Here is a 23,392-nt window from a genome sequence, read left to right as displayed (position 1 = left end):
TGATGGTTCTGCTCAGGCAGAGCAGTGCTGATGCTCCTCATAAAGCTGTCGCTGCTGTGAAGGTTCTAGGTGACATCACAATCCCTATGGTTACATACACAACAAAGCTGGGTTGTTGTTGTTTACACTCTGCAAGGCCTGTGGAAGTGAGTGACATCATAGCACTGTAGTTCTGAGGGTTCTAGATGGATGCAACAATCTCCTGTTGCTTCTATGAAGGCCATAATAGACGACATCACCAAACAGCTCCATAGTCACATACACAGCAAAGGAGAGATGTTGTTTACACCTAGTGATGTCAGTGGTATTGAGTGACATCACAGCACAGTGCTAAGGCTCCTGGGCCTGGACACAGCAGCGGCTGTAATATCTCAACGGAGAATACGTTTATATATATGTGTGTGTGTGCGCGTATATATATATATATATATATATATATATATATATATATATATATATATTTCTCCGCCGAAATCACTTTTAAACCCATTTCCACCTTTTTTTCCCTTCTCTTCCTCTTACTTTTTTTTCACGTTTTTTTACGTTTTTCTCCTTTTCGCCTCTTTTCTGGGCGTATTATTCTTCTTTTTCTTCTTTTTTTTCGTCTAATGCATACCCCATCAGTGCAGCAATGCTTATTCAATACCGCCAGCAGATGGAGACACTGGGGGATAATTTTCTAAGGATTTATACTGATTTTTCCTGTCTGAATTTGTCGCACAGAAAGTTGCAGGCCAAATATGTGTGACATTTCTGCGACTTTAGCTTCTAGAGCATTTTTACAACATTATACATAGGTGCTGAATACATAAAAAGCGACTGTTCAGCGGACAGACAAGTCGCATCGGCTGAAAGTAGGCCAGAATGTCAGTCCATGTTGGAGCAGGTTTAGATACAGTCTAAAGCATAGATCTCAAAGTCTGTGCACAGAATTTAGCAAGGGGCCTCGCACCTTCTGATGCATCAGGTAGGTGCACTATAGCATAGCCTAACCCTCTGTACTTTGGTCTATATTGATGCGGGGACATAGACAGCCAGCTGATGACCAATCCATTAGTGCAATGGATGGCTGGAAGCATTTGTCTTTGCCTTTGCAATACCACAGAAGCAATGCATGGTCAATGTACAGCAATGACACACCTGTGTGAACAGCCAGGAGACCCCCCCATGTTATGTTACATAGTTACATAGTTAGTACGGTCGAAAAAAGACATATGTCCATCAAGTTCAACCAGGGAATTAAGGGGTAGGGGTGTGGCGCGATATTGGGGAAGGGATGAGATTTTATATTTCTTCATAAGCATTAATCTTATTTTGTCAATTAGGAACATTCAGCACCCACCCGCTATCAAGGCAGCTGCCTATCATGTCATGCCCTACCTGCACAGGTGTGCTGGCTACTCAAATGATCCAATTAAGGGAGGGCCATTTAGTCAGCAGCAGCAGAAGTCCTGTGCCTGGACGCTCCAACAGCGGCCAGACACAAGCAGAAGCAGCAGAAGCAGCAGCAGCACCACCTTTTGTTTTTTTGGCTGCAGCAGCAGCAGCAGCAGCAAGGCCCACAGGGCTGGCTAGCTGGCTAGCCAGCAAGCAGGTAGCAATGAAAGTAGGAATCTTTCTTTTTAACCCTGTAAGGGGGTGGTGCACTGTACCCGAAGATACTGCCATATCGGGTCAATGCATAGGGCGACGGAAGCAAGCTTCGAAATCGGCCCCCGTTCTCAAAAATCCATTTAATATATGGTCCCCAGATAGGGGACGTATCAGATATTAAACTGATAAGAACAGATACTACACTTGATCTTAGCCAAAAGGCCGAGAAGCGATAACCGTGAAAGGGGCGGGCCCAACAAGGTCCCCTTCATGGGCACTATCACTGCTTGCTGTCAGGGAGGCTGCCAGACAATTTTCCATGCACACTCTGGGCTGGGGGGCAGTCAACCACCAGTACACACAGCAGAACCTAAACCCATACCATTATTGCTAAGCAGCAAGACAGGGGCCCATTGCACTCCCACGGGGCCTTTTTAAATGCAATCCATAACCCGGATTTGCCAGGAACCCTTCTTACTCCTCCTACTTGCATGTGACACTGGGCTTAGGATCTGCATAGGAAACACACACACAAGCACACACCTACCTTTGTTGCCTGCAGATGCCTCCTTGGCTGTCCCCAAACGGTATCAAACCAACACCCACGGGAAGCTGTAAGCATAGAGGACATGCCTGCACCCCATTGGACTTACCTGTGTGGGTTAAATCCGGGTTATTTGACAACCTATGGCGGTGATGGTTCTGCTCAGGCAGAGCAGTGCTGATGCTCCTCATAAAGCTGTCGCTGCTGTGAAGGTTCTAGGTGACATCACAATCCCTATGGTTACATACACAACAAAGCTGGGTTGTTGTTGTTTACACTCTGCAAGGCCTGTGGAAGTGAGTGACATCATAGCACTGTAGTTCTGAGGGTTCTAGATGGATGCAACAATCTCCTGTTGCTTCTATGAAGGCCATAATAGACGACATCACCAAACAGCTCCATAGTCACATACACAGCAAAGGAGAGATGTTGTTTACACCTAGTGATGTCAGTGGTATTGAGTGACATCACAGCACAGTGCTAAGGCTCCTGGGCCTGGACACAGCAGCGGCTGCAATATCTCAACGGAGAATACGTTTATATATATGTGTGTGTGTGCGCGTATATATATATATATATATATATATATATATATATATATATTTCTCCGCCGAAATCACTTTTAAACCCATTTCCACCTTTTTTTCCCTTCTCTTCCTCTTACTTTTTTTTCACGTTTTTTTACGTTTTTCTCCTTTTCGCCTCTTTTCTGGGCGTATTATTCTTCTTTTTCTTCTTTTTTTTCGTCTAATGCATACCCCATCAGTGCAGCAATGCTTATTCAATACCGCCAGCAGATGGAGACACTGGGGGATAATTTTCTAAGGATTTATACTGATTTTTCCTGTCTGAATTTGTCGCACAGAAAGTTGCAGGCCAAATATGTGTGACATTTCTGCGACTTTAGCTTCTAGAGCATTTTTACAACATTATACATAGGTGCTGAATACATAAAAAGCGACTGTTCAGCGACAGACAAGTCGCATCGGCTGAAAGTAGGCCAGAATGTCAGTCCATGTTGGAGCAGGTTTAGATACAGTCTAAAGCATAGATCTCAAAGTCTGTGCACAGAATTTAGCAAGGGCCTCGCACCTTCTGATGCATCAGGTAGGTGCACTATAGCATAGCCTAACCCTCTGTACTTTGGTCTATATTGATGCGGGACATAGACAGCCAGCTGATGACCAATCCATTAGTGCAATGGATGGCTGGAAGCATTTGTCTTTGCCTTTGCAATACCACAGAAGCAATGCATGGTCAATGTACAGCAATGACACACCTGTGTGAACAGCCAGGAGACCCCCCCATGTTATGTTACATAGTTACATAGTTAGTACGGTCGAAAAAAGACATATGTCCATCAAGTTCAACCAGGGAATTAAGGGGTAGGGGTGTGGCGCGATATTGGGGAAGGGATGAGATTTTATATTTCTTCATAAGCATTAATCTTATTTTGTCAATTAGGAACATTCAGCACCCACCCGCTATCAAGGCAGCTGCCTATCATGTCATGCCCTACCTGCACAGGTGTGCTGGCTACTCAAATGATCCAATTAAGGAGGCCATTTAGTCAGCAGCAGCAGAAGTCCTGTGCCTGGACGCTCCAACAGCGGCCAGACACAAGCAGAAGCAGCAGAAGCAGCAGCAGCACCACCTTTTGTTTTTTGGCTGCAGCAGCAGCAGCAGCAGCAAGGCCCACAGGGCTGGCTAGCTGGCTAGCCAGCAAGCAGGTAGCAATGAAAGTAGGAATCTTTCTTTTTAACCCTGTAAGGGGGTGGTGCACTGTACCCGAAGATACTGCCATATCGGGTCAATGCATAGGGCGACGGAAGCAAGCTTCGAAATCGGCCCCCGTTCTCAAAAATCCATTTAATATATGGTCCCCAGATAGGGGACGTATCAGATATTAAACTGATAAGAACAGATACTACACTTGATCTTAGCCAAAAGGCCGAGAAGCGATAACCGTGAAAGGGGCGGGCCCAACAAGGTCCCCTTCATGGGCACTATCACTGCTTGCTGTCAGGGAGGCTGCCAGACAATTTTCCATGCACACTCTGGGCTGGGGGGCAGTCAACCACCAGTACACACAGCAGAACCTAAACCCATACCATTATTGCTAAGCAGCAAGACAGGGGCCCATTGCACTCCCACGGGGCCTTTTTAAATGCAATCCATAACCTGGATTTGCCAGGAACCCTTCTTACTCCTCCTACTTGCATGTGACACTGGGCTTAGGATCTGCATAGGAAACACACACACAAGCACACACCTACCTTTGTTGCCTGCAGATGCCTCCTTGGCTGTCCCCAAACGGTATCAAACCAACACCCACGGGAAGCTGTAAGCATAGAGGACATGCCTGCACCCCATTGGACTTACCTGTGTGGGTTAAATCCGGGTTATTTGACAACCTATGGCGGTGATGGTTCTGCTCAGGCAGAGCAGTGCTGATGCTCCTCATAAAGCTGTCGCTGCTGTGAAGGTTCTAGGTGACATCACAATCCCTATGGTTACATACACAACAAAGCTGGGTTGTTGTTGTTTACACTCTGCAAGGCCTGTGGAAGTGAGTGACATCATAGCACTGTAGTTCTGAGGGTTCTAGATGGATGCAACAATCTCCTGTTGCTTCTATGAAGGCCATAATAGACAACATCACCAAACAGCTCCATAGTCACATACACAGCAAAGGAGAGATGTTGTTTACACCTAGTGATGTCAGTGGTATTGAGTGACATCACAGCACAGTGCTAAGGCTCCTGGGCCTGGACACAGCAGCGGCTGCAATATCTCAACGGAGAATACGTTTATATATATGTGTGTGTGTGCGCGTATATATATATATATATATATATATATATATATATATATATATATATTTCTCCGCCGAAATCACTTTTAAACCCATTTCCACCTTTTTTTCCCTTCTCTTCCTCTTACTTTTTTTTCACGTTTTTTTACGTTTTTCTCCTTTTCGCCTCTTTTCTGGGCGTATTATTCTTCTTTTTCTTCTTTTTTTTCGTCTAATGCATACCCCATCAGTGCAGCAATGCTTATTCAATACCGCCAGCAGATGGAGACACTGGGGGATAATTTTCTAAGGATTTATACTGATTTTTCCTGTCTGAATTTGTCGCACAGAAAGTTGCAGGCCAAATATGTGTGACATTTCTGCGACTTTAGCTTCTAGAGCATTTTTACAACATTATACATAGGTGCTGAATACATAAAAAGCGACTGTTCAGCGACAGACAAGTCGCATCGGCTGAAAGTAGGCCAGAATGTCAGTCCATGTTGGAGCAGGTTTAGATACAGTCTAAAGCATAGATCTCAAAGTCTGTGCACAGAATTTAGCAAGGGCCTCGCACCTTCTGATGCATCAGGTAGGTGCACTATAGCATAGCCTAACCCTCTGTACTTTGGTCTATATTGATGCGGGACATAGACAGCCAGCTGATGACCAATCCATTAGTGCAATGGATGGCTGGAAGCATTTGTCTTTGCCTTTGCAATACCACAGAAGCAATGCATGGTCAATGTACAGCAATGACACACCTGTGTGAACAGCCAGGAGACCCCCCCATGTTATGTTACATAGTTACATAGTTAGTACGGTCGAAAAAAGACATATGTCCATCAAGTTCAACCAGGGAATTAAGGGGTAGGGGTGTGGCGCGATATTGGGGAAGGGATGAGATTTTATATTTCTTCATAAGCATTAATCTTATTTTGTCAATTAGGAACATTCAGCACCCACCCGCTATCAAGGCAGCTGCCTATCATGTCATGCCCTACCTGCACAGGTGTGCTGGCTACTCAAATGATCCAATTAAGGAGGCCATTTAGTCAGCAGCAGCAGAAGTCCTGTGCCTGGACGCTCCAACAGCGGCCAGACACAAGCAGAAGCAGCAGAAGCAGCAGCAGCACCACCTTTTGTTTTTTGGCTGCAGCAGCAGCAGCAGCAGCAAGGCCCACAGGGCTGGCTAGCTGGCTAGCCAGCAAGCAGGTAGCAATGAAAGTAGGAATCTTTCTTTTTAACCCTGTAAGGGGGTGGTGCACTGTACCCGAAGATACTGCCATATCGGGTCAATGCATAGGGCGACGGAAGCAAGCTTCGAAATCGGCCCCCGTTCTCAAAAATCCATTTAATATATGGTCCCCAGATAGGGGACGTATCAGATATTAAACTGATAAGAACAGATACTACACTTGATCTTAGCCAAAAGGCCGAGAAGCGATAACCGTGAAAGGGGCGGGCCCAACAAGGTCCCCTTCATGGGCACTATCACTGCTTGCTGTCAGGGAGGCTGCCAGACAATTTTCCATGCACACTCTGGGCTGGGGGGCAGTCAACCACCAGTACACACAGCAGAACCTAAACCCATACCATTATTGCTAAGCAGCAAGACAGGGGCCCATTGCACTCCCACGGGGCCTTTTTAAATGCAATCCATAACCCGGATTTGCCAGGAACCCTTCTTACTCCTCCTACTTGCATGTGACACTGGGCTTAGGATCTGCATAGGAAACACACACACAAGCACACACCTACCTTTGTTGCCTGCAGATGCCTCCTTGGCTGTCCCCAAACGGTATCAAACCAACACCCACGGGAAGCTGTAAGCATAGAGGACATGCCTGCACCCCATTGGACTTACCTGTGTGGGTTAAATCCGGGTTATTTGACAACCTATGGCGGTGATGGTTCTGCTCAGGCAGAGCAGTGCTGATGCTCCTCATAAAGCTGTCGCTGCTGTGAAGGTTCTAGGTGACATCACAATCCCTATGGTTACATACACAACAAAGCTGGGTTGTTGTTGTTTACACTCTGCAAGGCCTGTGGAAGTGAGTGACATCATAGCACTGTAGTTCTGAGGGTTCTAGATGGATGCAACAATCTCCTGTTGCTTCTATGAAGGCCATAATAGACGACATCACCAAACAGCTCCATAGTCACATACACAGCAAAGGAGAGATGTTGTTTACACCTAGTGATGTCAGTGGTATTGAGTGACATCACAGCACAGTGCTAAGGCTCCTGGGCCTGGACACAGCAGCGGCTGTAATATCTCAACGGAGAATACGTTTATATATATGTGTGTGTGTGCGCGTATATATATATATATATATATATATATATATATATATATATATATATATATATATTCTCCGCCGAAATCACTTTTAAACCCATTTCCACCTTTTTTTCCCTTCTCTTCCTCTTACTTTTTTTTCACGTTTTTTTACGTTTTTCTCCTTTTCGCCTCTTTTCTGGGCGTATTATTCTTCTTTTTCTTCTTTTTTTTCGTCTAATGCATACCCCATCAGTGCAGCAATGCTTATTCAATACCGCCAGCAGATGGAGACACTGGGGGATAATTTTCTAAGGATTTATACTGATTTTTCCTGTCTGAATTTGTCGCACAGAAAGTTGCAGGCCAAATATGTGTGACATTTCTGCGACTTTAGCTTCTAGAGCATTTTTACAACATTATACATAGGTGCTGAATACATAAAAAGCGACTGTTCAGCGACAGACAAGTCGCATCGGCTGAAAGTAGGCCAGAATGTCAGTCCATGTTGGAGCAGGTTTAGATACAGTCTAAAGCATAGATCTCAAAGTCTGTGCACAGAATTTAGCAAGGGCCTCGCACCTTCTGATGCATCAGGTAGGTGCACTATAGCATAGCCTAACCCTCTGTACTTTGGTCTATATTGATGCGGGACATAGACAGCCAGCTGATGACCAATCCATTAGTGCAATGGATGGCTGGAAGCATTTGTCTTTGCCTTTGCAATACCACAGAAGCAATGCATGGTCAATGTACAGCAATGACACACCTGTGTGAACAGCCAGGAGACCCCCCCATGTTATGTTACATAGTTACATAGTTAGTACGGTCGAAAAAAGACATATGTCCATCAAGTTCAACCAGGGAATTAAGGGGTAGGGGTGTGGCGCGATATTGGGGAAGGGATGAGATTTTATATTTCTTCATAAGCATTAATCTTATTTTGTCAATTAGGAACATTCAGCACCCACCCGCTATCAAGGCAGCTGCCTATCATGTCATGCCCTACCTGCACAGGTGTGCTGGCTACTCAAATGATCCAATTAAGGAGGCCATTTAGTCAGCAGCAGCAGAAGTCCTGTGCCTGGACGCTCCAACAGCGGCCAGACACAAGCAGAAGCAGCAGAAGCAGCAGCAGCACCACCTTTTGTTTTTTGGCTGCAGCAGCAGCAGCAGCAGCAAGGCCCACAGGGCTGGCTAGCTGGCTAGCCAGCAAGCAGGTAGCAATGAAAGTAGGAATCTTTCTTTTTAACCCTGTAAGGGGGTGGTGCACTGTACCCGAAGATACTGCCATATCGGGTCAATGCATAGGGCGACGGAAGCAAGCTTCGAAATCGGCCCCCGTTCTCAAAAATCCATTTAATATATGGTCCCCAGATAGGGGACGTATCAGATATTAAACTGATAAGAACAGATACTACACTTGATCTTAGCCAAAAGGCCGAGAAGCGATAACCGTGAAAGGGGCGGGCCCAACAAGGTCCCCTTCATGGGCACTATCACTGCTTGCTGTCAGGGAGGCTGCCAGACAATTTTCCATGCACACTCTGGGCTGGGGGGGCAGTCAACCACCAGTACACACAGCAGAACCTAAACCCATACCATTATTGCTAAGCAGCAAGACAGGGGCCCATTGCACTCCCACGGGGCCTTTTTAAATGCAATCCATAACCCGGATTTGCCAGGAACCCTTCTTACTCCTCCTACTTGCATGTGACACTGGGCTTAGGATCTGCATAGGAAACACACACACAAGCACACACCTACCTTTGTTGCCTGCAGATGCCTCCTTGGCTGTCCCCAAACGGTATCAAACCAACACCCACGGGAAGCTGTAAGCATAGAGGACATGCCTGCACCCCATTGGACTTACCTGTGTGGGTTAAATCCGGGTTATTTGACAACCTATGGCGGTGATGGTTCTGCTCAGGCAGAGCAGTGCTGATGCTCCTCATAAAGCTGTCGCTGCTGTGAAGGTTCTAGGTGACATCACAATCCCTATGGTTACATACACAACAAAGCTGGGTTGTTGTTGTTTACACTCTGCAAGGCCTGTGGAAGTGAGTGACATCATAGCACTGTAGTTCTGAGGGTTCTAGATGGATGCAACAATCTCCTGTTGCTTCTATGAAGGCCGTAATAGACGACATCACCAAACAGCTCCATAGTCACATACACAGCAAAGGAGAGATGTTGTTTACACCTAGTGATGTCAGTGGTATTGAGTGACATCACAGCACAGTGCTAAGGCTCCTGGGCCTGGACACAGCAGCGGCTGCAATATCTCAACGGAGAATACGTTTATATATATGTGTGTGTGTGCGCGTATATATATATATATATATATATATATATATATATATATATATATTTCTCCGCCGAAATCACTTTTAAACCCATTTCCACCTTTTTTTCCCTTCTCTTCCTCTTACTTTTTTTTCACGTTTTTTTACGTTTTTCTCCTTTTCGCCTCTTTTCTGGGCGTATTATTCTTCTTTTTCTTCTTTTTTTTCGTCTAATGCATACCCCATCAGTGCAGCAATGCTTATTCAATACCGCCAGCAGATGGAGACACTGGGGGATAATTTTCTAAGGATTTATACTGATTTTTCCTGTCTGAATTTGTCGCACAGAAAGTTGCAGGCCAAATATGTGTGACATTTCTGCGACTTTAGCTTCTAGAGCATTTTTACAACATTATACATAGGTGCTGAATACATAAAAAGCGACTGTTCAGCGACAGACAAGTCGCATCGGCTGAAAGTAGGCCAGAATGTCAGTCCATGTTGGAGCAGGTTTAGATACAGTCTAAAGCATAGATCTCAAAGTCTGTGCACAGAATTTAGCAAGGGCCTCGCACCTTCTGATGCATCAGGTAGGTGCACTATAGCATAGCCTAACCCTCTGTACTTTGGTCTATATTGATGCGGGACATAGACAGCCAGCTGATGACCAATCCATTAGTGCAATGGATGGCTGGAAGCATTTGTCTTTGCCTTTGCAATACCACAGAAGCAATGCATGGTCAATGTACAGCAATGACACACCTGTGTGAACAGCCAGGAGACCCCCCCATGTTATGTTACATAGTTACATAGTTAGTACGGTCGAAAAAAGACATATGTCCATCAAGTTCAACCAGGGAATTAAGGGGTAGGGGTGTGGCGCGATATTGGGGAAGGGATGAGATTTTATATTTCTTCATAAGCATTAATCTTATTTTGTCAATTAGGAACATTCAGCACCCACCCGCTATCAAGGCAGCTGCCTATCATGTCATGCCCTACCTGCACAGGTGTGCTGGCTACTCAAATGATCCAATTAAGGAGGCCATTTAGTCAGCAGCAGCAGAAGTCCTGTGCCTGGACGCTCCAACAGCGGCCAGACACAAGCAGAAGCAGCAGAAGCAGCAGCAGCACCACCTTTTGTTTTTTGGCTGCAGCAGCAGCAGCAGCAGCAAGGCCCACAGGGCTGGCTAGCTGGCTAGCCAGCAAGCAGGTAGCAATGAAAGTATGAATCTTTCTTTTTAACCCTGTAAGGGGGTGGTGCACTGTACCCGAAGATACTGCCATATCGGGTCAATGCATAGGGCGACGGAAGCAAGCTTCGAAATCGGCCCCCGTTCTCAAAAATCCATTTAATATATGGTCCCCAGATAGGGGACATATCAGATATTAAACTGATAAGAACAGATACTACACTTGATCTTAGCCAAAAGGCCGAGAAGCGATAACCGTGAAAGGGGCGGGCCCAACAAGGTCCCCTTCATGGGCACTATCACTGCTTGCTGTCAGGGAGGCTGCCAGACAATTTTCCATGCACACTCTGGGCTGGGGGGCAGTCAACCACCAGTACACACAGCAGAACCTAAACCCATACCATTATTGCTAAGCAGCAAGACAGGGGCCCATTGCACTCCCACGGGGCCTTTTTAAATGCAATCCATAACCCGGATTTGCCAGGAACCCTTCTTACTCCTCCTACTTGCATGTGACACTGGGCTTAGGATCTGCATAGGAAACACACACACAAGCACACACCTACCTTTGTTGCCTGCAGATGCCTCCTTGGCTGTCCCCAAACGGTATCAAACCAACACCCACGGGAAGCTGTAAGCATAGAGGACATGCCTGCACCCCATTGGACTTACCTGTGTGGGTTAAATCCGGGTTATTTGACAACCTATGGCGGTGATGGTTCTGCTCAGGCAGAGCAGTGCTGATGCTCCTCATAAAGCTGTCGCTGCTGTGAAGGTTCTAGGTGACATCACAATCCCTATGGTTACATACACAACAAAGCTGGGTTGTTGTTGTTTACACTCTGCAAGGCCTGTGGAAGTGAGTGACATCATAGCACTGTAGTTCTGAGGGTTCTAGATGGATGCAACAATCTCCTGTTGCTTCTATGAAGGCCATAATAGACGACATCACCAAACAGCTCCATAGTCACATACACAGCAAAGGAGAGATGTTGTTTACACCTAGTGATGTCAGTGGTATTGAGTGACATCACAGCACAGTGCTAAGGCTCCTGGGCCTGGACACAGCAGCGGCTGCAATATCTCAACGGAGAATACGTTTATATATATGTGTGTGTGTGCGCGTATATATATATATATATATATATATATATATATATATATATTTCTCCGCCGAAATCACTTTTAAACCCATTTCCACCTTTTTTTCCCTTCTCTTCCTCTTACTTTTTTTTCACGTTTTTTTACGTTTTTCTCCTTTTCGCCTCTTTTCTGGGGCGTATTATTCTTCTTTTTCTTCTTTTTTTTCATCTAATGCATACCCCATCAGTGCAGCAATGCTTATTCAATACCGCCAGCAGATGGAGACACTGGGGGATAATTTTCTAAGGATTTATACTGATTTTTCCTGTCTGAATTTGTCGCACAGAAAGTTGCAGGCCAAATATGTGTGACATTTCTGCGACTTTAGCTTCTAGAGCATTTTTACAACATTATACATAGGTGCTGAATACATAAAAAGTGACTGTTCAGCGACAGACAAGTCGCATCGGCTGAAAGTAGGCCAGAATGTCAGTCCATGTTGGAGCAGGTTTAGATACAGTCTAAAGCATAGATCTCAAAGTCTGTGCACAGAATTTAGCAAGGGCCTCGCACCTTCTGATGCATCAGGTAGGTGCACTATAGCATAGCCTAACCCTCTGTACTTTGGTCTATATTGATGCGGGACATAGACAGCCAGCTGATGACCAATCCATTAGTGCAATGGATGGCTGGAAGCATTTGTCTTTGCCTTTGCAATACCACAGAAGCAATGCATGGTCAATGTACAGCAATGACACACCTGTGTGAACAGCCAGGAGACCCCCCCATGTTATGTTACATAGTTACATAGTTAGTACGGTCGAAAAAAGACATATGTCCATCAAGTTCAACCAGGGAATTAAGGGGTAGGGGTGTGGCGCGATATTGGGGAAGGGATGAGATTTTATATTTCTTCATAAGCATTAATCTTATTTTGTCAATTAGGAACATTCAGCACCCACCCGCTATCAAGGCAGCTGCCTATCATGTCATGCCCTACCTGCACAGGTGTGCTGGCTACTCAAATGATCCAATTAAGGAGGCCATTTAGTCAGCAGCAGCAGAAGTCCTGTGCCTGGACGCTCCAACAGCGGCCAGACACAAGCAGAAGCAGCAGAAGCAGCAGCAGCACCACCTTTTGTTTTTTGGCTGCAGCAGCAGCAGCAGCAGCAAGGCCCACAGGGCTGGCTAGCTGGCTAGCCAGCAAGCAGGTAGCAATGAAAGTAGGAATCTTTCTTTTTAACCCTGTAAGGGGGTGGTGCACTGTACCCGAAGATACTGCCATATCGGGTCAATGCATAGGGCGACGGAAGCAAGCTTCGAAATCGGCCCCCGTTCTCAAAAATCCATTTAATATATGGTCCCCAGATAGGGGACGTATCAGATATTAAACTGATAAGAACAGATACTACACTTGATCTTAGCCAAAAGGCCGAGAAGCGATAACCGTGAAAGGGGCGGGCCCAACAAGGTCCCCTTCATGGGCACTATCACTGCTTGCTGTCAGGGAGGCTGCCAGACAATTTTCCATGCACACTCTGGGCTGGGGGGGCAGTCAACCACCAGTACACACAGCAGAACCTAAACCCATACCATTATTGCTAAGCAGCAAGACAGGGGCCCATTGCACTCCCACGGGGCCTTTTTAAATGCAATCCATAACCCGGATTTGCCAGGAACCCTTCTTACTCCTCCTACTTGCATGTGACACTGGGCTTAGGATCTGCATAGGAAACACACACACAAGCACACACCTACCTTTGTTGCCTGCAGATGCCTCCTTGGCTGTCCCCAAACGGTATCAAACCAACACCCACGGGAAGCTGTAAGCATAGAGGACATGCCTGCACCCCATTGGACTTACCTGTGTGGGTTAAATCCGGGTTATTTGACAACCTATGGCGGTGATGGTTCTGCTCAGGCAGAGCAGTGCTGATGCTCCTCATAAAGCTGTCGCTGCTGTGAAGGTTCTAGGTGACATCACAATCCCTATGGTTACATACACAACAAAGCTGGGTTGTTGTTGTTTACACTCTGCAAGGCCTGTGGAAGTGAGTGACATCATAGCACTGTAGTTCTGAGGGTTCTAGATGGATGCAACAATCTCCTGTTGCTTCTATGAAGGCCATAATAGACGACATCACCAAACAGCTCCATAGTCACATACACAGCAAAGGAGAGATGTTGTTTACACCTAGTGATGTCAGTGGTATTGAGTGACATCACAGCACAGTGCTAAGGCTCCTGGGCCTGGACACAGCAGCGGCTGCAATATCTCAACGGAGAATACGTTTATATATATGTGTGTGTGTGCGCGTATATATATATATATATATATATATATATATATATATATATATATATATATATTTCTCCGCCGAAATCACTTTTAAACCCATTTCCACCTTTTTTTCCCTTCTCTTCCTCTTACTTTTTTTTCACGTTTTTTTACGTTTTTCTCCTTTTCGCCTCTTTTCTGGGCGTATTATTCTTCTTTTTCTTCTTTTTTTTCGTCTAATGCATACCCCATCAGTGCAGCAATGCTTATTCAATACCGCCAGCAGATGGAGACACTGGGGGATAATTTTCTAAGGATTTATACTGATTTTTCCTGTCTGAATTTGTCGCACAGAAAGTTGCAGGCCAAATATGTGTGACATTTCTGCGACTTTAGCTTCTAGAGCATTTTTACAACATTATACATAGGTGCTGAATACATAAAAAGCGACTGTTCAGCGACAGACAAGTCGCATCGGCTGAAAGTAGGCCAGAATGTCAGTCCATGTTGGAGCAGGTTTAGATACAGTCTAAAGCATAGATCTCAAAGTCTGTGCACAGAATTTAGCAAGGGCCTCGCACCTTCTGATGCATCAGGTAGGTGCACTATAGCATAGCCTAACCCTCTGTACTTTGGTCTATATTGATGCGGGACATAGACAGCCAGCTGATGACCAATCCATTAGTGCAATGGATGGCTGGAAGCATTTGTCTTTGCCTTTGCAATACCACAGAAGCAATGCATGGTCAATGTACAGCAATGACACACCTGTGTGAACAGCCAGGAGACCCCCCCATGTTATGTTACATAGTTACATAGTTAGTACGGTCGAAAAAAGACATATGTCCATCAAGTTCAACCAGGGAATTAAGGGGTAGGGGTGTGGCGCGATATTGGGGAAGGGATGAGATTTTATATTTCTTCATAAGCATTAATCTTATTTTGTCAATTAGGAACATTCAGCACCCACCCGCTATCAAGGCAGCTGCCTATCATGTCATGCCCTACCTGCACAGGTGTGCTGGCTACTCAAATGATCCAATTAAGGAGGCCATTTAGTCAGCAGCAGCAGAAGTCCTGTGCCTGGACGCTCCAACAGCGGCCAGACACAAGCAGAAGCAGCAGCAGCACCACCTTTTGTTTTTTGGCTGCAGCAGCAGCAGCAGCAGCAAGGCCCACAGGGCTGGCTAGCTGGCTAGCCAGCAAGCAGGTAGCAATGAAAGTAGGAATCTTTCTTTTTAACCCTGTAAGGGGGTGGTGCACTGTACCCGAAGATACTGCCATATCGGGTCAATGCATAGGGCGACGGAAGCAAGCTTCGAAATCGGCCCCCGTTCTCAAAAATCCATTTAATATATGGTCCCCAGATAGGGGACGTATCAGATATTAAACTGATAAGAACAGATACTACACTTGATCTTAGCCAAAAGGCCGAGAAGCGATAACCGTGAAAGGGGCGGGCCCAACAAGGTCCCCTTCATGGGCACTATCACTGCTTGCTGTCAGGGAGGCTGCCAGACAATTTTCCATGCACACTCTGGGCTGGGGGGCAGTCAACCACCAGTACACACAGCAGAACCTAAACCCATACCATTATTGCTAAGCAGCAAGACAGGGGCCCATTGCACTCCCACGGGGCCTTTTTAAATGCAATCCATAACCCGGATTTGCCAGGAACCCTTCTTACTCCTCCTACTTGCATGTGACACTGGGCTTAGGATCTGCATAGGAAACACACACACAAGCACACACCTACCTTTGTTGCCTGCAGATGCCTCCTTGGCTGTCCCCAAACGGTATCAAACCAACACCCACGGGAAGCTGTAAGCATAGAGGACATGCCTGCACCCCATTGGACTTACCTGTGTGGGTTAAATCCGGGTTATTTGACAACCTATGGCGGTGATGGTTCTGCTCAGGCAGAGCAGTGCTGATGCTCCTCATAAAGCTGTCGCTGCTGTGAAGGTTCTAGGTGACATCACAATCCCTATGGTTACATACACAACAAAGCTGGGTTGTTGTTGTTTACACTCTGCAAGGCCTGTGGAAGTGAGTGACATCATAGCACTGTAGTTCTGAGGGTTCTAGATGGATGCAACAATCTCCTGTTGCTTCTATGAAGGCCATAATAGACGACATCACCAAACAGCTCCATAGTCACATACACAGCAAAGGAGAGATGTTGTTTACACCTAGTGATGTCAGTGGTATTGAGTGACATCACAGCACAGTGCTAAGGCTCCTGGGCCTGGACACAGCAGCGGCTGCAATATCTCAACGGAGAATACGTTTATATATATGTGTGTGTGTGCGCGTATATATATATATATATATATATATATATATATATATATATTTCTCCGCCGAAATCACTTTTAAACCCATTTCCACCTTTTTTTCCCTTCTCTTCCTCTTACTTTTTTTTCACGTTTTTTTACGTTTTTCTCCTTTTCGCCTCTTTTCTGGGCGTATTATTCTTCTTTTTCTTCTTTTTTTTCGTCTAATGCATACCCCATCAGTGCAGCAATGCTTATTCAATACCGCCAGCAGATGGAGACACTGGGGGATAATTTTCTAAGGATTTATACTGATTTTTCCTGTCTGAATTTGTCGCACAGAAAGTTGCAGGCCAAATATGTGTGACATTTCTGCGACTTTAGCTTCTAGAGCATTTTTACAACATTATACATAGGTGCTGAATACATAAAAAGCGACTGTTCAGCGACAGACAAGTCGCATCGGCTGAAAGTAGGCCAGAATGTCAGTCCATGTTGGAGCAGGTTTAGATACAGTCTAAAGCATAGATCTCAAAGTCTGTGCACAGAATTTAGCAAGGGCCTCGCACCTTCTGATGCATCAGGTAGGTGCACTATAGCATAGCCTAACCCTCTGTACTTTGGTCTATATTGATGCGGGACATAGACAGCCAGCTGATGACCAATCCATTAGTGCAATGGATGGCTGGAAGCATTTGTCTTTGCCTTTGCAATACCACAGAAGCAATGCATGGTCAATGTACAGCAATGACACACCTGTGTGAACAGCCAGGAGACCCCCCCATGTTATGTTACATAGTTACATAGTTAGTACGGTCGAAAAAAGACATATGTCCATCAAGTTCAACCAGGGAATTAAGGGGTAGGGGTGTGGCGCGATATTGGGGAAGGGATGAGATTTTATATTTCTTCATAAGCATTAATCTTATTTTGTCAATTAGGAACATTCAGCACCCACCCGCTATCAAGGCAGCTGCCTATCATGTCATGCCCTACCTGCACAGGTGTGCTGGCTACTCAAATGATCCAATTCAGGAGGCCATTTAGTCAGCAGCAGCAGAAGTCCTGTGCCTGGACGCTCCAACAGCGGCCAGACACAAGCAGAAGCAGCAGAAGCAGCAGCAGCACCACCTTTTGTTTTTTGGCTGCAGCAGCAGCAGCAGCAGCAAGGCCCACAGGGCTGGCTAGCTGGCTAGCCAGCAAGCAGGTAGCAATGAAAGTAGGAATCTTTCTTTTTAACCCTGTAAGGGGGTGGTGCACTGTACCCGAAGATACTGCCATATCGGGTCAATGCATAGGGCGACGGAAGCAAGCTTCGAAATCGGCCCCCGTTCTCAAAAATCCATTTAATATATGGTCCCCAGATAGGGGACGTATCAGATATTAAACTGATAAGAACAGATACTACACTTGATCTTAGCCAAAAGGCCGAGAAGCGATAACCGTGAAAGGGGCGGGCCCAACAAGGTCCCCTTCATGGGCACTATCACTGCTTGCTGTCAGGGAGGCTGCCAGACAATTTTCCATGCACACTCTGGGCTGGGGGGCAGTCAACCACCAGTACACACAGCAGAACCTAAACCCATACCATTATTGCTAAGCAGCAAGACAGGGGCCCATTGCACTCCCACGGGGCCTTTTTAAATGCAATCCATAACCCGGATTTGCCAGGAACCCTTCTTACTCCTCCTACTTGCATGTGACACTGGGCTTAGGATCTGCATAGGAAACACACACACAAGCACACACCTACCTTTGTTGCCTGCAGATGCCTCCTTGGCTGTCCCCAAACGGTATCAAACCAACACCCACGGGAAGCTGTAAGCATAGAGGACATGCCTGCACCCCATTGGACTTACCTGTGTGGGTTAAATCCGGGTTATTTGACAACCTATGGCGGTGATGGTTCTGCTCAGGCAGAGCAGTGCTGATGCTCCTCATAAAGCTGTCGCTGCTGTGAAGGTTCTAGGTGACATCACAATCCCTATGGTTACATACACAACAAAGCTGGGTTGTTGTTGTTTACACTCTGCAAGGCCTGTGGAAGTGAGTGACATCATAGCACTGTAGTTCTGAGGGTTCTAGATGGATGCAACAATCTCCTGTTGCTTCTATGAAGGCCATAATAGACGACATCACCAAACAGCTCCATAGTCACATACACAGCAAAGGAGAGATGTTGTTTACACCTAGTGATGTCAGTGGTATTGAGTGACATCACAGCACAGTGCTAAGGCTCCTGGGCCTGGACACAGCAGCGGCTGCAATATCTCAACGGAGAATACGTTTATATATATGTGTGTGTGTGCGCGTATATATATATATATATATATATATATATATATATATATATATATATTTCTCCGCCGAAATCACTTTTAAACCCATTTCCACCTTTTTTTCCCTTCTCTTCCTCTTACTTTTTTTTCACGTTTTTTTACGTTTTTCTCCTTTTCGCCTCTTTTCTGGGCGTATTATTCTTCTTTTTCTTCTTTTTTTTCGTCTAATGCATACCCCATCAGTGCAGCAATGCTTATTCAATACCGCCAGCAGATGGAGACACTGGGGGATAATTTTCTAAGGATTTATACTGATTTTTCCTGTCTGAATTTGTCGCACAGAAAGTTGCAGGCCAAATATGTGTGACATTTCTGCGACTTTAGCTTCTAGAGCATTTTTACAACATTATACATAGGTGCTGAATACATAAAAAGCGACTGTTCAGCGACAGACAAGTCGCATCGGCTGAAAGTAGGCCAGAATGTCAGTCCATGTTGGAGCAGGTTTAGATACAGTCTAAAGCATAGATCTCAAAGTCTGTGCACAGAATTTAGCAAGGGCCTCGCACCTTCTGATGCATCAGGTAGGTGCACTATAGCATAGCCTAACCCTCTGTACTTTGGTCTATATTGATGCGGGACATAGACAGCCAGCTGATGACCAATCCATTAGTGCAATGGATGGCTGGAAGCATTTGTCTTTGCCTTTGCAATACCACAGAAGCAATGCATGGTCAATGTACAGCAATGACACACCTGTGTGAACAGCCAGGAGACCCCCCCATGTTATGTTACATAGTTACATAGTTAGTACGGTCGAAAAAAGACATATGTCCATCAAGTTCAACCAGGGAATTAAGGGGTAGGGGTGTGGCGCGATATTGGGGAAGGGATGAGATTTTATATTTCTTCATAAGCATTAATCTTATTTTGTCAATTAGGAACATTCAGCACCCACCCGCTATCAAGGCAGCTGCCTATCATGTCATGCCCTACCTGCACAGGTGTGCTGGCTACTCAAATGATCCAATTAAGGAGGCCATTTAGTCAGCAGCAGCAGAAGTCCTGTGCCTGGACGCTCCAACAGCGGCCAGACACAAGCAGAAGCAGCAGCAGCACCACCTTTTGTTTTTTGGCTGCAGCAGCAGCAGCAGCAGCAAGGCCCACAGGGCTGGCTAGCTGGCTAGCCAGCAAGCAGGTAGCAATGAAAGTAGGAATCTTTCTTTTTAACCCTGTAAGGGGGTGGTGCACTGTACCGAAGATACTGCCATATCGGGTCAATGCATAGGGCGACGGAAGCAAGCTTCGAAATCGGCCCCCATTCTCAAAAATCCATTTAATATATGGTCCCCAGATAGGGGACGTATCAGATATTAAACTGATAAGAACAGATAAGGTTTCAACAAAATTTTATTGAATAAATAAGAAACCATACAAAATTTAAAATGCAAAATAATAAAAGGTTCACAAAAGTTTTAAAATACAAATAATAAAACCAGTAATAAAAGGAGAAAAAATAAAAATGGCAGGATAAAACATTATACAAATGTCATAAAAACTGATTATACTGTTATTTCGTTCCATAGAGGCAGACACCACATGGATGCTGCCTCGCTGGCCCCCAACTGTTTCTTGTCTCTTAGGTAATAGATGTACATCTCACTCAGGGCCAGCTTTATACAGTTTTTAACATCAATAAAATCATGTTTAAAAAGTAAGATGTTCCTAACTTTCCAGATGGCATTTTTAAAACAATTAATAATCATCCAGCAGATCATCTGCTGTTTAAAATTGGGGCAGTTAAAAAGACCGTAAAAGACACATTCGTGATTAAAATCTTTTAGGCCGCAGGCCCACTTCAAAAGTGGGCCTACCTTCCTCCAAAGCTCCCGTGCAAAAGGGCAGTTCCAAAATATGTGCAGCACCGTTTCGTCCACTCCGCAGCCATCTCTCGGGCACTTGGCTCTCGCCACCAGTCCTCGCCTGTGCTGAAACTCACGAGTAGGGAGGCACTGGTGGACGATTGCCCAGGCAAGATCCCTGTGTACATTCGCCAGAAACTTCCCGTACACGTTCCGCCATACCTTTTTGGATCTTGCCTGTGTGAAATTGGACACTGCCAGGGTAACCTCACTCCGCCTGAGGACCTTTGATACCTTTCTCTGGTCCCCCAGTATGTCAGGCTCCAAATCTTGGAGACCTAGGAGCCTGACTGTCTTTTCCAACACCACATAATGTTTTGGGGGACACAGAAGCACCGGAGCGTTCAGAGGGATGCGCAACCATCTTTTAAAAACCATGCCCGCAGCGTACCTTAAAAAGCAGCTAAAAATGCCATCGGATTTAATAATTTTAAAACAGAAACAGAAATACTTTATGTAAAAGAAAGTAAAAAGGTTAGGAACATCTTTCCCGCCATTATCTTTACTTTTGTACATAAAATCACGCTTTAATTTCTCCATTTTTGAACCCCATAAAAAAGTAAAAACAATTCTAGTTACTTTTTTAATGTATAAAATAGATGGAGGAAATACCATGGCAATGTATAGCATAATAGGGAGTAAAACCATCTTTATTATTAAAATCTTCCCCTCCATGGTAAGGTTTCTAAGATTCCACATTAAAATCTTCTTCTCCATCTTAGCTATAGCTGAATCCCAGTTAGGGCTCCCATCATTGACCTGGTTAAAAACAATACCTAAAACTTTAATTTGATCCTGTTGCATTGTGACTCCTGGGGTGATGGATGAATCCCAGGAGCCAATATAAAAACAGTCACATTTATCTGTGTTTAGCTTAAAACCAGAGACCTCGCAGAAATAGCTGGTGTTCCTCAATGCCCCCCTCATGGATGGAGAGTCCGGGCACAGTATGGTGACATCATCCATGTACCCCAACACCTTTAGATGGGTCCCTCCTCCACCAGGTATCGGTACGCCTCTTACTACCCGGTCTTTTCTGAGGAGGGCCATCAGTGGTTCGATTGCGCAAATAAAAAGGAGTGGGGACAGGGGGCAGCCCTGTTTGACACCTGATAAAAGAGGAACACCGCTGGTTAAAAAGCCATTAACAGAGACTTGACTAAAACAGGATCGGTATAAAAGCATGATTCGGCTTAAAATCGTTTCAGGCACTGCCATCTTTTTAAGAACTAAAAACAGGTATTCATGGGAGACCCTATCAAAGGCTTTTTCAAAGTCTAAGGATAAAATTGCTACAGTTTGATTTCTATCCTTAAAATACCATAAAACATCTCTTAAAATATTTAGGGATTCAGCTATAGACCTTCCAGGTACCCCACAAACCTGATTTGGGTGAATTAATTTATGAATAAAAGGTTTAAAACGGACAGCTAATAACTTGGCTAAAACTTTATAATCAACATTTAAAAGTGTGATGGGGCGCCAATTTTTTAGCATATCCTTTTCACCCTTTTTAAAAAGTAATGATACAATCCCCCTCCTCCAGGAAGGGGGAAGTTCATTAACAATAAAAGTTTCTTTATACAATAAAACCATATCATCCTTTAAAATATCCCAAAAAGCTAAATAAAATTCGATGGGTAAACCATCTTCCCCAGGGGCCTTCCCACTAGAAAAACTTTTAAAAACAAATAAAAGTTCATCTAAGTTAAGATCACGGGATAAAACCTCCTGGTCTAAAACATCTAGCTTAAAATCAAGGGAATTAAGAACATGTTCTAAAAAGGATGGATTAAGATCTTTCTTATTAAAAAGAAGCTGGTAGAAGTTAAAAACTGCATCTAACATGCCTTTTGGAGTGGATTCACCCTCAAGGTTTTGGATGATATCCCTCCTATTCATCACTTTTTTAAAAAAGAAACGGGAACATTTCTCGCCCTCCTCCAGGTGCTGCACATGTGAGTTAAAAATGATTTGTTTCCCTTTCTTTTCTATGGCATGTTTTATTTCAGTTTTAAGGTTTAAAATATCATTTTCTACATCCATACCAGCTTCTTTCAATTTAAAAAGTACATTTAAACGCATGTTAAGAACAAAAAACCACTGTTTTTCCATTTTTGCCTTCTTCTTACCTGCTTTGATAAAAAAAAATCTGATTTTAGATTTGGTGCCCTCCCACCAGTGCAGCATAGGCTCGTGGGGTTTTCTTTGTGATTGCCAGCATTGGTAGGTCCGCACAAACTCCTCTTTTATCTCAGGGTCCTCTAGGAGTGTGGTGTTTAATCTCCAGAGGCCCCTTTTTGCTTTTTGCTCCCCCTCTAGCTCCAGGCCCACCAAGAGGAGCTTATGATCAGAGAAGATATTCTGCTCGAGCGTGCATTTCAGGGGTTTAAAAGCTCTAGAGGAAAAAATAAAATCGATTCTGGAGCTCACTCTTCCATTGGACCATGTGGCGCCTGGGTCCTCCGGCAAGAGATCCTTCCAGCAATCTTTCAAATTAAAATCATCAATAAAATTTTTAAGCAGGTAAGAAGTGCGGTCTTTACGATTAATATCCCCACCCTGCCGGTGTTCCCCATCACGTATGCAGTTAAAATCACCTCCCACCAGCAGGGGGGAAGACCCAACACAAAACAGTGGTAAAATTTCAAATAGTTCTGCCCGCTCCTGTTTATCAGGAGGGGCATACACATTTAAAACACGAATTAAAAGTCCATTAAAATATAGATGAATTAAAAGAGCTCTGCCAGGCACAATCTCAGTTACTGTATGAATAGAAAAGGACTGGCCTCGGCAGAGCAGCCCAACACCCACAGAACGACAGTCATTTGCACCGGACCATATGGATGGGCCCAGCTTCCAGT

General features: G+C 44.9%; 9 non-coding genes across 9 annotated transcripts; all 9 read right to left on the bottom strand.

Annotated features, from left to right (window-relative positions):
• Positions 1–1,636: 1,636 nt before the first annotated feature.
• On the bottom strand, positions 1,637–1,827 carry LOC130317978 (U2 spliceosomal RNA). Its single transcript, XR_008864975.1, has one exon. It is a non-coding gene; the product is annotated as a U2 spliceosomal RNA (small nuclear RNA).
• A 2,082-nt stretch (positions 1,828–3,909) lies between these two features.
• On the bottom strand, positions 3,910–4,100 carry LOC130317977 (U2 spliceosomal RNA). Its single transcript, XR_008864974.1, has one exon. It is a non-coding gene; the product is annotated as a U2 spliceosomal RNA (small nuclear RNA).
• Positions 4,101–6,188: 2,088 nt separating this feature from the next.
• On the bottom strand, positions 6,189–6,379 carry LOC130317975 (U2 spliceosomal RNA). Its single transcript, XR_008864972.1, has one exon. It is a non-coding gene; the product is annotated as a U2 spliceosomal RNA (small nuclear RNA).
• A 2,095-nt stretch (positions 6,380–8,474) lies between these two features.
• On the bottom strand, positions 8,475–8,665 carry LOC130317973 (U2 spliceosomal RNA). Its single transcript, XR_008864971.1, has one exon. It is a non-coding gene; the product is annotated as a U2 spliceosomal RNA (small nuclear RNA).
• A 2,087-nt stretch (positions 8,666–10,752) lies between these two features.
• On the bottom strand, positions 10,753–10,943 carry LOC130318033 (U2 spliceosomal RNA). Its single transcript, XR_008865007.1, has one exon. It is a non-coding gene; the product is annotated as a U2 spliceosomal RNA (small nuclear RNA).
• A 2,083-nt stretch (positions 10,944–13,026) lies between these two features.
• LOC130317972 (U2 spliceosomal RNA) lies at positions 13,027–13,217 on the bottom strand. Its single transcript, XR_008864970.1, has one exon. It is a non-coding gene; the product is annotated as a U2 spliceosomal RNA (small nuclear RNA).
• A 2,086-nt stretch (positions 13,218–15,303) lies between these two features.
• On the bottom strand, positions 15,304–15,494 carry LOC130317971 (U2 spliceosomal RNA). The gene has a single exon (XR_008864969.1). It is a non-coding gene; the product is annotated as a U2 spliceosomal RNA (small nuclear RNA).
• Positions 15,495–17,576: 2,082 nt separating this feature from the next.
• Positions 17,577–17,767, bottom strand: LOC130317970 (U2 spliceosomal RNA). The gene has a single exon (XR_008864968.1). It is a non-coding gene; the product is annotated as a U2 spliceosomal RNA (small nuclear RNA).
• A 2,079-nt stretch (positions 17,768–19,846) lies between these two features.
• Positions 19,847–20,031, bottom strand: LOC130318006 (U2 spliceosomal RNA). Its single transcript, XR_008864994.1, has one exon. It is a non-coding gene; the product is annotated as a U2 spliceosomal RNA (small nuclear RNA).
• Between the last annotated feature and the right edge of the window lie 3,361 nt (positions 20,032–23,392).

This window comes from Hyla sarda, unplaced genomic scaffold (genome assembly GCF_029499605.1).
Source record: "Hyla sarda isolate aHylSar1 unplaced genomic scaffold, aHylSar1.hap1 scaffold_204, whole genome shotgun sequence".
Classification (NCBI taxonomy): Eukaryota; Metazoa; Chordata; class Amphibia; order Anura; family Hylidae; genus Hyla; species Hyla sarda.
The sequence above is the reverse complement of the archived record's forward strand: the minus strand, read 5'-3'. Positions and strand labels throughout refer to the sequence as shown.